Here is a 16,196-nt window from a genome sequence, read left to right as displayed (position 1 = left end):
TCTTAAACTCAAAATGGAATTTTTTCCTTTCCCTCAAAGCCCTTCATTCTCCTTAATTTCTGAGATTATATATCTATATCTATTACATATATAAGATATAACAATAATAATATATATAATGATATAACATATGTAAATTTTGTATGTTCCTTACAATAAAATCGGAGCACCTTAATATCAGGGATAGTTTTTCACCTTTCTTTGTTTCCATGACCTTGGCACAGTGCTTGGGAGATAGGAAGCTCTGAATAAATGGTTTTTTGATTGAATGACTGAATGATGCTCCCAAAGAGCACTAGGAAGGAATGGCATCAGGGACCCAAGTGTAGCTGGGGAGTTGGGGAGTATAGAACATGATAGATGGATGCCTCTTTTTTTCATTAAGAAAGAATCAAAAGATATTCTTGAAAGGAAAAAGGTAAAGAGTGTGTGTGTGGGGAAAGAATTATAGCAGATAAAGTAAATTAGAACAGATTGAAAGAACAGGAAAAAGTGGAGATTTGGATTTACCTCCAGCCTCTGACACTTCCTAGTGTTTATAAGCAAGTCCCTTAATCTCTGTGACCCTCAGGTTTCTCTTCTGCAAGATGAGACTAAAATACCTTTGGTACAAACGAATCTGAGGCTTAAAGGAATTAAGGTCTATTAAGTGCTTTGTAAACTCTGAGTCATTATGTAAAAGTCAGGAGTCATGATTAAGTGGCAGAGTCATAATTTAGGCTCCAGTCATCTGACTGAAAGTCCAGCATTCTCCCTCCCCAAGGCCATGATCTGGCCTTTCAAAGAAGTATTTCACATATCCGAGTTCCATTCCCGGTGTTCAAGGTCTGACGGGGCTGGTTGGATGGGCATCTGTGGATGTGACATCAGTCCTGCAGTAGTTCACAATAGTGGGGACGGACAGGCAAGCAAGAGTTGCCAAAGTCACTACGGTTCTTGGCAATGGAGTAGCTGTATCTTAAACCCATCTGTTGCCCAGTTGGAGTTTAATAGGACTGGACAGCTCTTTTCCCAAAATGTATGGGGCTGTCTCTCACCCTTTCTGCTAGCAGGGGAGTAGGCCCATGGTGCCGTCTCTCTCGCCTAACAGGAACATCCATCTACCACAAATTGCTCTCTAGTTGATTCTAAAAGACTCGAGGAAAAGAGATTTCCCACTTCTCCTGTGGTTAAACCAATCTCTCTGGGTAACCACTTCCAGTTTTATTAACCCTTCTGCTTCGCTTCCCTTTTTGGAACTTTACGCCCTCTTTCATTTAGTCCAACGAACATTTAATTCCACTCTATGCCGGTTACTTACTGCTCTAACTTTGGGGATGCAAAGATGAAAAAAAAATAGCCCTTGCCCTTATGAGCTTACATTGTTGTGGAACAAGATGCCCTTCCCTATGTAATATATACTTAAAAGTAAACATATTCAAAGTAATATAAAGTGATTTCAAAAAGGAGAATGGGATCAGGGAAAACTTTTTTGGTAGGAGATGGTGTTTTTTACCCTGTGTCCATAGTAGTGTGCTAAACAAATGTTTCTTGTTGGTGTATACAGGGGTCCTCAAACTTTTAAAATAGGGGGCCAGTTCACTGTCCCTCAGACTGTTGGAGGGCCGGACTATAGTTAAAAAAAAAAAAAAACAAACAAACAAACAAACTTTTTTTTGTGGGCATTTAAATAAAGAAACTTCATAGCCCTGGGTGAGGGGGATAAACATCCTCAGCTGCTGCATCTGGCCCGAGGGCCATTGCTTGAGGATCCCTGGACTATACAAACAAAAATGATGGATGGGATCAGGGCACTGATTGTGAGGGGTGATGTGATAGATTGGAAAGAACATGGGACCAGGTAGCAAGAAATCTGATTTTCAATCTTCGCTGTACTCCTTACTGTGGCATTATGGACAAGTCACTTTCCCTCTGTGACTCAGTTTCCTTGCCTGTAAAATGAGAATAGGAATGAAGAATAATTCTTGTATGCCCTATCTTATCTGGTTATCTTGAGGAAAATACTTTTGAAATTCTAAATTGCTATAGAAATGGAAATTATTACTAAGAAAATAGGGTCACTCTGCCATATCTTACAGAGTACATCCATTTATTCCACAAGCATTTATTAAGCACCATTTATTAAAGCACTATATTAGGCACTGGGAATAGAAAGACAAAAATGAAATATATTGCTCTTAAGAAGAAGTAAGAGAAGGAAATAAACATTTATTAAACACCTAGTATGTGCCGGCTATTATGTTAAATCTCTTGCAAATGCTATTTCATTTGATCCTCATGAGAACTCTATGACGAGAGTGTTGTTATAAGCCCCATTTTACAGATGAAGAAATTGAGACACAGGTTAAGTGACTTGCCTGAGGTCATATAGTTAAAAAGTGTCTGAGGCCAGAGTTAAATTTACTTTTTATTGAGGGGTAGAGAAGGGAATAATAACAAGTAAAAAGATGTTTGTTTTTGGACCAGACCTGTAATTTCATTACAAAGTCCATTATGTATCAAAGGCAAGACTTGAAACCAATTCCTCTCGGGTCCTAGGTCTTCCCTTTTTTCAGATGCTACTTCTTGAACACAGTTTCATCTCATTGTCCCTGTTAGCTGGCCCTTACATCTGGTTATTTCATCATATATTTAGGGGAGAGTAACTCAATTTATTGGGAGTTCAATTAATTTGGGGAGGAAGGAATTCATTAACTACTCTGGATAGAAATTAGGAAAGGCCTTATTAGGAGTCAGCATATGAAAGAAGCAGAGATGGGGGGGCATTTTTTGCTTATACAAAAATATAAAGGAAGGAGACAGAAAATCACATGTAAGGGAAAAAAGACTAGATTATAGGGTGCCTAAAAAAGAATAGTGTACATGAGTCTGGAATTATAGATTAAAGCCAGATTGTAAAGAGCTTTAAATACGACAGGAATTTGTGTACATGTACTTATGTATGTATACATACATTTGCATACATGATTAGAAAAATTGTATATATCGCGTTCATGATTAGGAATATCATCACTTAGGCAACTATTTGAAGAGTGGATTTGGATGGGAAGAGGCAGGAAGATCAATCAGTGCTTGATTGGTGATAAGAGTAGAGAAAGGAGAATGGATGTAAGAAATGGCGTGAAGGTAAAAGCGATGGTTGAATGATGGGTAAAGAATGGAGGTTGATGGTTCTGCACACATATATTGTATCTAGGATATACTGTAACCTATTTAACATGTAAAGGACTGCTTGCTATCTGGGGGGAGGGGAAAAATAGGAACAGAAGTGAGTGCAAGGGATAATGTTGTAAAAAATTACCCTCACATGGGTTCTGTCAATAAAAAGTTATTTAAAAAAAAAAAAAAAGGAATGGAAGTTGAGTCCTGGATCATGAACCTGAGTGATCAGGAGTGTAGTGCCTTAAACCGAAGCAGGGAAATGAAGAATGAAGGGCTTTGAGGGAAAGATAATGAATTCCATTTTGAGTTTAAGATTCCTATGGAATATCCAATGGGAAGCATCCAGTAGGTAGCTTGTGATAATCTTGAGACTCCCTAGACTATCAAGACTCCCTGATCTCAAGATCAGGACCGAGAGAACCAGACAGGGCTCTAGATAGAAAAGATAGTTGATCCCACGGGAGCAGAAGCCACCAGGACAGAGCCTTAGGGTGCATTCATTCATAGGGGTGGGGCCCGGATCCTGGAGGATGAGTCAAACCTTGGAGACGGGAAGGGAGTGGTCAGACAGGGAGGAAGAGAACCAGGAGAGTCGAGTTCGTATCAGTGAAAACCTAGAGGGAGGAGAGTATCCAGGAGGTGATTAAGTGTCAAATGCTACAGAGATGTGAACAAGGATAAAGGCAGAAGAGAAGTGATCTGATTGGGCCCTTTGGTCACCCTGGTGAGAACAGTTTCGATTCGGCCATGGGGCAGAAGCTAGATTTCAAAGGGTTGGGCAGAGGACAGGAAGTGGAGGCGATGAATGTTGGCAGCTCTTGTTAAGTCGTGAGTTAATTTGATTGGCAAGTCAAGAGCTATTGAATCTACATGTGTAATTTTGTCTCCAGCACCACCTTAAAACCCCTCTTCAGGGACCTTCTTTTCCCCAATATTTTTGCTTATTTTTCTCCTCATCAAACGAAAGGAGAAAAGCATGTTCAGAATTGTTCTGGATTCATCAGGAAATGGCCCCGGGATGGCAGCGCAGGCCAGAGCCTGGCGAGGAGCTGAAATCCAGTTTGATTTAGCAGCTGTGAACAATGCTTTCCATTATTCCTGGCTGCCAGTAGCTGGAGCAGAGAGAGTGGACAGCAGGATTAAGAAAGAGAAGTGAAAGCCCTTTTTGGGGAGACATAAGCCCTGTAATATGACACAATGGGTACTCTCTTCCCCGGAAGGGTGGGAGAGAAAAGGAGGGATGGAGTTTCTTCTCTCTGAGTGGCTCTCTGTGTTCCTGTTCTGGTTATCCCGAGTCCAAGCTCTTGACGCCCAGAATTGGGCAAAATGCCTGGCACTTAAAGTACTTAATGCATGATTTTTTGATCGACGGTTTTCTTTTCTCACTGTTCAGTCTTGTCTGATTCTTTGTGGCCCTATTTGGGGTTTTCTTGGCAAAGATACTGGAGTGGTTTGCCACTTCCTTCTTTAGCTCATTTTACAGAGGAGGAAACTGAGGTTAACAGGATGAGTGAAGTGACTTGCCCAGAGCCACACAGGTGGTAGGTTTCTGAGGCTAGATCTGACCTCAGGAAGGTGTTCTCCTGAATCCAACTCCAGTGCTTTATCCACTTGTCGCTGCCCTTGACGGTTCAATGTCACATAGGGGCATAAGGCTATACTTGAAATCAGAAGACCTGGTTTTGGATGCTGACTGTGCTATTTATAGCCATTGCCTGTGTGGACCAGGGAAATCCCTTCCCCTTTTCTGGGTCTCAGATTCTTTATAATAAGGAAGGCATTTGGAAATACCTTGACTTAAAATGCTATGACTGGGGTGACGATGGATATTGGGGTAAGTCAGGGCCCTGTGATAGAAACATAAGGTTATAGATTCAGATGATTTTAGAGCCTACTCTAACTCTCTCATTTTTCATAGAGGAGGAAACCGAGGTCCCCAAATTGTACAGACGAGGTTAGGATTTGAATTCAGTGCCTCTGATTCTAAAGCTACACATACTTTTAATTTCTCTATGTTGCCTCTCCCTAGTGATGTATCAATGGCCCTGCAGGATTTAAGCAGTGAATTTGGAGCTTGACAGCACGCATTTGGCTCTCAGGTCTTCCATTAGGCCATTCACACAAGGGTATGAGTTTCCTAATTTCTAAAAGGAAAGGATTGGGCCACGTAATCTTTGCGGTCCGTTCCAGCTCCAGATTTATGATCCTAAGCTCATACTTTTGCCAAGCAACTTTTGAGCTCATAAAAACCCAGCTCTTTAGAGTTAGGTTTAATTGGACTTGGCCATTATATCTCATCTGGGAGCAGTTCCTTCTTTACTATTCCCCCTACCTGATTCTATAGCATCAAGTGGGACCAACCAAGCCCCCCATAAAGCCATCCGTTAGTCCCGGCTTGCTGTGCCAACCGGTAACCTCTGGGCAGTGGGGATAGAAATGTGCAGCTCTGTCTCTGTCACCAGACTGGCCCAGCCTGCAGGGATCTCCACCCCTTACGCCATGACCCAGTACCACTCATAGTGTTTATGTGGAGGTTGCCATGAGACATCACTTGTTTGGTTTCCTTCACTTTTCTGGTGGGTGGCTGGCTGTTTCTTTTCTTCAACTGGAACCCTCGAAGACTTCAAGAAGTTATCGCTGTGGGTAAGGGACACGTAGACGCACAACTTTTTTGTATCCCTCAAGCAATTGTGTTAGGGTGAGTCCCCTGGAAAAGTGCAGAATCAATATTGAAATAAGCTTGGGAAAGTCAAGGACATTGTTGGGGAGTAGGGGGCGGGGGTACACTGGAAGGACAGCGTGACATTGTTTTCCCTTCCTCTGTGAGCTGATTGGATGTTAGTTGAGCAAAACATGCCATTATTTACTTTCCTGGCGGTAAGCTCCACCTTATGTCCTTATTTTATTGCCTCATGGTAGCTTGGAGGTGACCACAAGTCCTTGAAAGCTCTGCTAGCTCATGGGGTGCGTGCTCTTGGGCTTCTGGCCAGTGAGAAATTTGGTTATGGACCTGGCAAAGGGAGTGTGAGAGTGAGTGAGTGTATGTGTGTGAGATAAAGAGACAGGGGAAAGAGAGAGAGAAGAGAGAGAGAAGAGAGAGAGAGAGAGAGAGAGAGAGAGAGAGAGAGAGAGAGAGAGGGAGGGAAGGAGAGAGAGAGAAGAGAGAGAGAGAGAGAGAGAGAAGAGAGAGAGAGACCAACAGACAGAGGCAGACAGAGACCAACAGACAGACAAAGAGACACACAGAGACAGAAAGAAACAAAGAGATAGAGACAGAAAGAGAGAAAGACAGAGACAGAGATAGAGACAGAAAGAGAGAAAGACAGAGACAGAGATAGAGACACACAAATAGAAGACAGAAAGAAAAAAGAGAGAAGAGAGAGAGAGAGAGAAAAGAGACAGAGACAGAGATAGAGACACACAAACAGAAGACAGGAAAAAAAAAAGAGAGAAAAGAGAGACAGAGAGAGAGAAAGAGAGACAGAGACAGAGAAAGAGACATATAGTCAGATACAGAGAGACAGACAGAGACACAGAGACACACACAAAGAACACAGAGAAAAAAGAGAAAGGGAAAAAAGAGTCAGAGACAGACAGAGACAGAGATAGAGACACACAAATAGAAGACAGAAAGAAAAAAGAGAGAAGAGAGAGACACACACAGAGTGAGAGACAGACATACAGACAGAGACACATACATAAAAGACAGAAAGAAAGGAGAGCGAAGAGACAGAGGCATAGAACTAGAGACACACAGAGAAAGACAGTCAGAGAGACAGAGACACACAGATAGAGACAGAGTCAGCAACAGAGATAGACAGACATGCTCACAGACACAAACAGAGAATTGACCCAGCTCTTGGGAGGAGTGCCTCACCAGGCTGGCCCAGGGGAATGAGTATCTTGGCCATAGCATCCCTAAGATTTCTGAGGGGCTGCTGTGTGCCTTGCAGCTTTGTAGTTTAAGTTCCCAGTCCCGGCATTCCCAGTAAATTCCTTTTTTCTTCCTTCCTGGGACTGTTCCAAGAACCCCACTCCATACCTGTTGACCTAGAAAACCACATATTAACATTACCTATGCTCTATTGTATTTTTTTTTTTAATTTTTGGTAAATGTTTCTCAAGCATATTCCTTTCTGGTTTGGGAGCACCAAGGCCAGTGTTCTTGAGAACTGTTTTAAGTATAGTGAGACTGTCCTGTGACATGTAAAATGGGGGTGGGAGGGGGGATCATTATCTATGTAGCTTGAAGGGAGGCAGAATGGCTATCTCGAGCTCTTTTTCCTCCCACCCTTTACCAGGGGAGACTTTAATTCTTTCTGGGAGACTGGGCCCCAAAGCTTAGTCACTCTGCTCTCTTAAATACTATTAGTCTAGCGGATGTGGTTTTCTAACTCAAGCTCAACTTCAGAGAGCTTCATTTTAACAGGGAAAGGAGAACCCGAGCTTTTTCTGCAGCGCTTGACTCTCCTCCCGCCGAGTACCAGTTCTACAATGGACGCAACAGGAATTTGTAGAGAATACTCCTTTATCCAAGTTGATATTAAAACCGAAACCAGAGAAAGTCTGCATAGGAGAATATATACCAGACAACAGAGTGAAAGACTTCTTTCTCCCATTGGGAGTGAGAGAATTCGTTTCAACTTAAAAGAGAGAGTCCCAGATGTCATTAAAGGGGTAATTTCCAGAAATCTGTAGTGTAGCAGCCTGGGTACAGGAACACGAAGGAGACAGGTCTTTTCATGTCGGCTTCTTTCTCCTCTCAGCAGCCCGAACCTGACATCTTCCATTTTATTTCTCAAAGTGGAGGGTCAGTAGTATCCAAAATGACTTAAAAGACTGGAAGAGACTCAAGATAATGGAAGAATATAAAGAGGGTGAAGAGATTGACCCTTTCTTCTCCTGCTCTCCTCCATTCTGCCCTTTTCCTTAAGCAGGAACAGGGCACTGAGTTCCACCAGCGAGAAGGGGCCCCATACCAATGGGCTTTGGGATTCAGGTTACATTTAGTCCCTCACAGCTTTAATATTCAATGTTCTAATATATGAAAATTTTAGTCATCCGTGGCTGTTGCCATGACTACGGTAGTCTCTTTATGGGCCTGGTCCTCTCCCAAGAATAAGTCTCACCTGGCAACCAATAGGAAAATAAAGGGATATACTTATAGTTTCTAAATTATTAGAAAAAAGCTCTTTGGGCCCTCATGGGTCTTGTGGTCTGCTAATTCATCCTCCCCTTAGGTTCTCCCTTTTAATATTAAGCCTTCTCTCGTGCCATTCTGCATCCCTGGAGCTCAGAAAGATAGCCCACAGAATGCCAGAGCTGGGAGGGACGTTAGGGCCCAGAACATAAGTTGTCAGAGCCAAGAAGCACCACAAAACATGGAATTTATGAGGTCAGACCTGGAAGGGACATTCAGCCCCTTCATTGTACCAAAAAAAAAAATTCATTATAGCCATTAATTTTCGCTGCTCCTGCTAGGGGAGACTCCAGATTTTTAAGCCATGATGAGACTCCATATGGGGTCATGTAACAAAATGGCGGCTGTGAAATTATGATTTAGTATCCGTAAATGTTTGATTGGTATACTTATTTTTATACCTATATATTTGGAGTCACACAGCAATTTCTCATGACTAGAAAAAGTTTAAGAAGCTCTGCTGTGGAGCATGGCTCAGGGAAGAGGTCAAAACAGACCATTATTGATTCATGCTACTTGGTAATCTTTTTTATCTCCAACACAGTGGCCACAGAGCTGTTCCTGAACTCCCTTCCTTCTCAATGGCTAGATTTGCCATTAATGCCATTTAAGGCATTTGTCTTAAAGGTAAAGGAGTTGGGTTCAACTTCCCACTTCCCACTGGGAATTAATTCTCTTTTCTCTTTTTTTTTTTTCTCCTCCTAAATCTACACTTACCTCCCATGGGTCTGAAAAGATTGAATTGATTTGTTTCATGGCTACTCAAATCTTGTCTCTGCATCTATCTTGTTGTCCTTTCTGCCTTTCAATGGGGTGCTGATGAGGTCCTGGACTAGGCCATTATCCACATTTTTTTTTAAATTTAAATTAAATTAAATTTTAATTTTAAAACATAAACATGGATAATTTTCAACATTCACCCTTGCAACACTTTGTGTTCCAAATTTCTGTCCTCCCTTCCTCCACCCCCTTCCCCTAGAAGGCAAGTCATTCAATACAATATCCACATTTTACAGATGAGGAAACTGAGTCCTAGAAAGTTTAAATGAGTCTCCCAAAGTGTCATAGAGAGACAAAGCTGGGTTTGAGCCCAGACTTTCTAGCTTTCCACTGCAGAGGCTCAGGGATAAAGTACAAACTCTTCTGTTTGGCATTTCAAGCCCTTCCCAATCTGGCCCCGCTCCATCTTTTCCAGGCTGATTTCCCATCGCTCCCCATCTTGCACTCGACGCCACAGACAAGCTGGGCCTGTTTGCCTCTTCCCCCCAGTACACAACACTCTGTCTCCTGTCTTTGTGTCTGCACAGGCTGTCCTGTGTTTGCAATGTTCTCCTTCCTCGTCTCCACCTCCCAGAGAAGGCACCTTCCCTCAAAGCCTGGATCCCCTGCGGCATCTCCTGCACCTGGAGGTCTTGCCCTTCCCATCCAGGTAATAGCCTCCTCTCCCTACGCAAAGTGCTCTTTGTTTATCTTGTACTTATTTAATGGGCTTCTCTATGTACAGATTCTATCTCCTCAGAGGGTTGCAATCTTATCGTGGGCAGAGACACTTTCCTTTATGTCTTTGCAGCCTCAGTTTGGGAGCAGCCGGGTGGTGCAGTGGATAGAGCACCAGCCCGGGAGGTGGGAAGACCAGAATTCAAATCTGTGAGATCTTTGTCAAGTCACTTCACCCTGTTTCACCCTGCCTCATCTGAGCTGCAGAAGGAAACTATTCTAGTTTCTCTGCCAGTACAACCCCCATTGAGGGGGCCTGAAAGAATCAAACACGACTGAAAAACGACTGAACAATATCTCCAATTCTAGCACAGCCTCTGGCGCATAGTAGGTGCTCAATAAATGTTGAACCCAATTAATTTGGAGGTCTTCAACTCTGCTGTATGAACCCTTGTTGGGGGTGATGTTTAAGGGATTCCCATTCAGGGTTGGCTGGGTAGGGAGGGTCCATTTTAATTAATTAAATTAATTAATTAATTTTAAGAGTAGTTAATTAAGTGCCAATTTTATAATGCCAATTACTTACTAGTCATCGGCAACTCAAACTTGATACAGACAAAAGCAGAAAGCAATGCCCCGTATTAGTCCCTTCTTCAGATCTCTTTGTTTCTCTTGTGTGAGGACCATTATCCTTTACCACCCACTAGCCAATCAGCTCAACAAGCATTTATGAAGCATCTTTCTATGTCAATTAAAATAGCTAATAAAGAGTCGGCAATATTATGACCCGGAGGCGGCTAGGTAGTACATTGGATAGAGCGGCAGGAAGACCACGATTCAAATCTGGCTCTCATAGTTGTGAGATCTTAGTCAAGTCACTTCACTCTATTTGCCTCAGTTTCCTTATTGGGAAAATGAGCTGGAGAAGGAAATGGAGAAGGAGCTAGAAAAACCAAGAAAACCCCCAAATGGGGTCACGAAGAGGCAGACGTGACCGAAACAACCGAACAAAGCAAAAACTATTCCCTAATTCTACGCCTGAATGTGATGATGGTTACCCCCAAGTATAGGAGAATCAGAACATCTCTCTAGCACTTTACGTGCCTTATCCTTTATCTAACAACCTTGTGAGGTATCGCCAAAGCATGAAATTTGAGAGGTGGAAGGAACATGAGGAAGCATTTTTCTAAACCTCAGATGAAACGAGAACTCACCTGACAAGTTTCAGGACCCATAAATATGTTTATCCCCATTTTACAGAGTAGGAAATAAAGACTCGGGCTGGTTCGGTACCTAGGCAGGTGTTAGGTATCGGAAGCAGAATTTGAACTAGGGGTCGTCTAGACTCCGGGTCCAGCACCCCCTGTCTTGTGTCACACTTTCATAGCCTCTGTGGGCTAATCCCAGGGGTGAGGCCAGAAAAGATGGCAGAAGAGAGTTCTCTTTTCAGGGACTGAGAAACATAGAATGGGATCTCAGAAGGGAGAAGGTAGCGTGCTGTCCAATCTCTTCATTTTGCAGATGAGGAAACGGAGTCAATTTATTTATTTATTTATTTTTTTGCTAAGGCAATTGGGGTTAAGTGACTTGCCCAGGGTCTCACAGATAGGAAGTGTTGAGATTTGAACTCAGATTCTCCTGACTTCAGGGCTAGTGCTCTAACCACTGCACTATCTAGCTATCCCTCTTCTCCCCAGTCAACATTTCAATCCACAGGAGAGTCTGGCTATCCTGGCTCTTTCCCTAGGGCTCTTTTCATGAGGTCTCCGGTACAGGGGCAAGGTGGAGGCTCTTAGTCTTTGAGTCACAGAAGCCAAAAGCTACAGAATTTCCGATGGAGGTGGGTGGGTCTCTGGTGGAGGCTACGGGCAACACCAGGCGGCCGAGCAGCGTCTCGGGGGCGTGACAGGATATGCTGCAATCATTTTCCGTAGAAATACAGTTAAAGGAAAGGCCTTTTTTTTTTTTTTTTTTCCATTTCCTGTCCCACCCTCACCCGCACCCTACTCCCAACCCCAGCCGCCTCCTTCTTATCCCTTCTCTTGCCTCTCCCTTCCCTATCTCCTTCCTTCCTCACTGTCCCTCTTCCTCCTCCCTCATTTTCTCTTCCTTTTAGGGTTATGGATTTAAAATGAAGAGCAGACCTTGGAGGCTATCGAGTGCTGTTATCTCATTTTACAAATGGGGAAACTGAGGCACAGATAAGGAAAGTGAATTCTCAGGGTCCCTCAGTTTGCTCAATGTTGGAGGTGGGTTTGGAACTCCAAGGGTCTCTCCACGATCTCAAGTCAGACAATAACAAGGCTCTGGAGAGGAAACCTCAGCAAATAAAAGCAGGGAGGGGCCCTGGACACCTTTTACCCCAACCCTAGCCTAAGGGGAAATCCCTTCTAAAATCCCCCGTCATTGGCTGCCTGCTTCCGATTGTAGTCATCTGGGAGGGACTCATTGCCTCCACCTGGAGTTGTTTTCCCTTAAATCCATCTGAAATCTGTTTCTCCGAGACTTCCTCCCACCCAATGATGCTAGTTCTGTCCCTGGGATCGAAGCAAAACAAGTCCCATCTTTCATGTGACATTCCTCCAAACGAGCCTTCTCTTTTCCCATTTGGAACTTCTCCTACTTCATCAAGATGATCGTTTGATCTCCCTGAATTTCCAGAAGGTAAAACTTCTCCCCATTTTACAGATGTGGTTAACCGAGGCCCGGAAATGTTCACGATTTGACAGAAATGACAGATAAGACATTAGGTTTTACTTAAGCTACTAAAATTTCCCTCCTGAGACGTTTCATGGTACCTTGGAGGAGACCAAGTCATCCAGGCCTTTGGGATGAGATTGATGATTGTATATCTTTTTTTTTTTTTTTCCCCTGAAGCAACTGGGGTTAAGTGACTTGCCTAAGGTCACACAGCCAGGTGTGTTAAGTGTCTGAGACCAGGTTTTGAACTCAGGTGGTCTTGACTTCAGGGCTGGGGCTCTATCCACTGCGCCACCTAGCTGTCCCTTAGATTGTATGTATATCTTTAGATGAAGATGTTTCGTGGTACTACGGAGGACACCAAGTTATCAAGGTTTTAGGTATGAGATAGGTGATAGATTATATCTTTAGCCTGAGCTAAATAAGGAGCTGAATTTTTTTTTCTTGTTGTTCACAGCAAGGCAGGGAGGCCTAATCAGTTTGTTTTAAGAATGTATTGAGCGTTATATACTAAGCCCTGGAAATACAAAGGCAAAATAAGAGTCCCTATCCTTAAAAAGAGTATATTCTATTGTACAATAGAATATTGTAAGAAATGTATTATTATTATTGTATGTATATTGTATTTATATATTTATATTATTATTGTATTAATATTGTATTAATTGTGGAGTCAGAGGAGAGAGTTCAGGAAGATCTGAATTCAGACATTAGTTATGGGATATTAGGTGAGTTACTGTTAAACTCTTTTTTTTTAAAATTTTTATTTTTTCATTTCTTTATCTAATTTTACCCCTCTTTTTTTTTTTTTTAAATAACTCTTTTAGCATCGGTTTCTTCAGTTATAAAATGGAGACAAAATAAAAGCACGTACGAGTGCATAGAGGGTCGGAGCTGGAGTTAGGAAGGCTCGTTTCCCTAAATTCAAAGCTGGCCTCAGATGCTTACTTCCTTACTGGGTAAGTCACTTAACCCTTTTTGCCTCAGTTTCCTGAGAGATGGAGAAAGGAATGGCGAAGCGCTCCAATATCTTTGCCATCAGCTATTTTTATTTTATTTTCCGCTGAGGCAATTGGGGTTAAGTGACTTCCCAGGGTCACACAGAAGGGAGTGTTAAGTGTCTGAGGCCAGATTTGAACTCGGGTCCTCCTGACGCCAGGACTGATGCAATGTCTTTGTCAAGAAAACTCCAAATGGGGTCACGAGGAGTCGGACCGGACTGAAACCCGTTGTTAGGTTCAAAGGAGAGAGGGCACGCAAAGTACTAGACAGACGTTCTGATTATGGTGGACATCTAGGGATGCTGGGATCATAAAGTGCTTTGCTAAACTTAAAGCACCATATAAATGTTATCTTAGCATCAGCAAGAGCAGTGTGTGCAAATAGAAATAAATAACAAGATATGCAAATGTATGCAAGGTATTTTTGGAGGACAGTGGGAAGGAGTCTTAGCAGATGGGGGGTTTCTGGGCAGACCGCATGTTGGAAACCCCCTCCCTGAGACAATTGGGGTTAAGTGACTTGCCAGCGTCACACAGCTATAGTGTTAGGTGTCTGAGGTCAAATTTGAACTCAGATCCTCCCGACTTTAGGGCTGGTGCTCTATCCACTGCGCCATCGAGCTGCCCCTTGAAGCTCTTTTGATGAACTTTGAAGGAAACTAGGAATTCTCAGAGTTAGAGATGACAAAGAAGGCATAGGAAGATACAGGGGATAAATGTGTGAAAGGGTGAAAACATGGAGTGAAAGTCAGGTGTGTGGGGCAGCAAGTAGGTTATTTGTCTGGATGGCAAATGGAAGAGAAGGAAGGAAGAAAAGAGAAGAGAATGGAGGGAAGAGGAGAGGATGGAGGAGAAGAGAAAGAAGGAGAGGGGGGAGAGAAGGGAGAAGAGAAGGAGAAAAAGAAGGGGAGGAGAGAAGGGAGAGGAGGAAAAGGAAGGACAAAAAAAGGAGAGGGGGGAGAGAAGGGAGAAGAGAAGGAGGAAAAAGAAGGGGAGGAGAGAAGGGAGAGGAGGAAAAGGAAGGACAAGAGAAGGGAGAGGGGGAAAAGAAGAGAGAAGAAAAGGGAGAAAAAGAAGGAGAAGAGAAGTGTGAAGGGGAAAAGAGAGAAGAGAAGGGGAGGAAAGAGAGGGAGAAGAAGAGAAAAGAGGAGGAAACTGGGGGAGAAAGAGGGAGAAGAGAAGGGGAGGAAAGAGGGGGAGAAGGAAGGAGAAGAGAAAAGCATGAAGGGAAGAGGGAAGAGAGCAGGGAAGAGAAGGGAGAAGGTGGCAGCTGAGAGAAGAAGGGAAGGGAATGGGGGGGCAGAGGGGAAGAGAGAGCTCCCTGAACTAGTGAAACCCTCAGAGGAAGGCCCTGTGAATAAGCCGGCTGTCTAGGGGCCTTTATCAGGCATGGCCTCTGCCAAATGTGATGAAGAAAAGATGGCCTTGTTCTCTGCCTTCAAGGACCTCACCGTGTTGCTTCATCAAAAGACAAGAAAAATGAACTAACAACAAAACAATTGGAATTCATAGCATAGTTCAAGGCAGCAGTGGAATGAATCAGGGACTGGCTGCCAGATTAATGAGGGCCAAAAAACAAAACAAAAACCAAATTAATGATGGCCAGTGGTGAGAGGAGATCCTCCTCCTCCTCCTCCTCCTCCTCCTCTTCTTTTTCTTCCTCCTCCTCCTCCTCTTCCTCCTCCTCCTCCTCCTCTTCTGACTTGGGGTGCGGTGGGGAGGCTTCTGGGAGGAGCCTAGGGCCAGGTACTGAAGCACCTGTGGGGTTTCAACAGTTGGAGGGGAGGAGTGAAGGCCTTTCAAGCAGATAGAATGAAATGAGCAGAATCTCTTTTATGGGAAAGCACACCATCTACTCAGGGAACAGCGACTCTAATCACTTCAACTGGGACAGAGGTTCAGCTTAGGGGAGGGATGGAAAAGTAGGTTGGGATCAGATTGTGAAGGACATTGTTATTGTTGACTACTGATTAGGCGTGGCTGACTCCTCAAGATTCCATTTGGGTTTTTTTGGGCAGTGGATTGCCATTTCCTTCTCCAGCTGATTTTCCAGATGGGGATATTGAGGCAAACAGGATTCAGTGACTTATCCAGGATCCCACAGCTAGTAATTATTTAAAGTTGTATTTGAATTCAGGTGACAGAGCACTGAACTTAGAATCAGAAAGGTGAGTCTTTCTGACTTAAAATCTGGCCTCAGACCCCTGAATATGCCATTCATATCACCTCTAGGTAGCTGTGTGACCTTGGACAAGTAATTAAACTCTTCCTCAATTCCATCATCTAAAAAAATGACCTGAAGAAGGAAATGGGAAATCACTCTAATATTTTTGCCCCAAATACTCCCCAAATGGGGTCATGGCCTGAAAACAATGGCAACGGCAACAGCAGCTGGTGAGGACTAACGCTCTGTCCACTGAACCACCTAGCCCTTATTGAACATCTCTATAAGTTACAGGGGTCCTCAAACTTTTAAAACAGGGGGCCAGTTCACTGTTCTCAGACTGTTGGAGGGCCGGACTATAGTAAAAACAAAACCTTTGTTTTGTGGGCCTTTAAATAAAGAAAGTTCTTAGCCCTGGGTGAGGGGGATAAACGTCCTCAGCTGCCGCATCTGTCCCACGGGCCGTAGTTTGAGGACCCCTGCGTGTATCATCCTGTGGCCAATGGGACCCTTTCTAATACCGGCCTTTTTC

General features: G+C 43.4%; 1 protein-coding gene across 4 annotated transcripts in view; it reads left to right on the top strand.

Moving 5' to 3' along the window:
- Nucleotides 1-3,758: 3,758 nt before the first annotated feature.
- APLNR (apelin receptor) overlaps nucleotides 3,759-16,196 on the top strand; it is a 34,957-nt gene continuing 22,519 nt past the window's right edge. Inside the window, exons 1-3 of one of the 4 annotated variants that reach the window (XR_007948085.1) lie at nucleotides 5,248-5,805; nucleotides 9,670-9,791; nucleotides 9,933-10,208. The gene's annotated coding sequence lies outside the window, so the exon portion shown is untranslated. The other 3 variants (XR_007948084.1, XR_007948083.1, XR_007948086.1) reach the window with 3 other exon arrangements.

Source organism: Antechinus flavipes, chromosome 6 (assembly GCF_016432865.1).
Source record: "Antechinus flavipes isolate AdamAnt ecotype Samford, QLD, Australia chromosome 6, AdamAnt_v2, whole genome shotgun sequence".
Classification (NCBI taxonomy): domain Eukaryota; kingdom Metazoa; phylum Chordata; class Mammalia; order Dasyuromorphia; family Dasyuridae; genus Antechinus; species Antechinus flavipes.
This window is presented reverse-complemented; position numbering and strand designations above follow the sequence as displayed.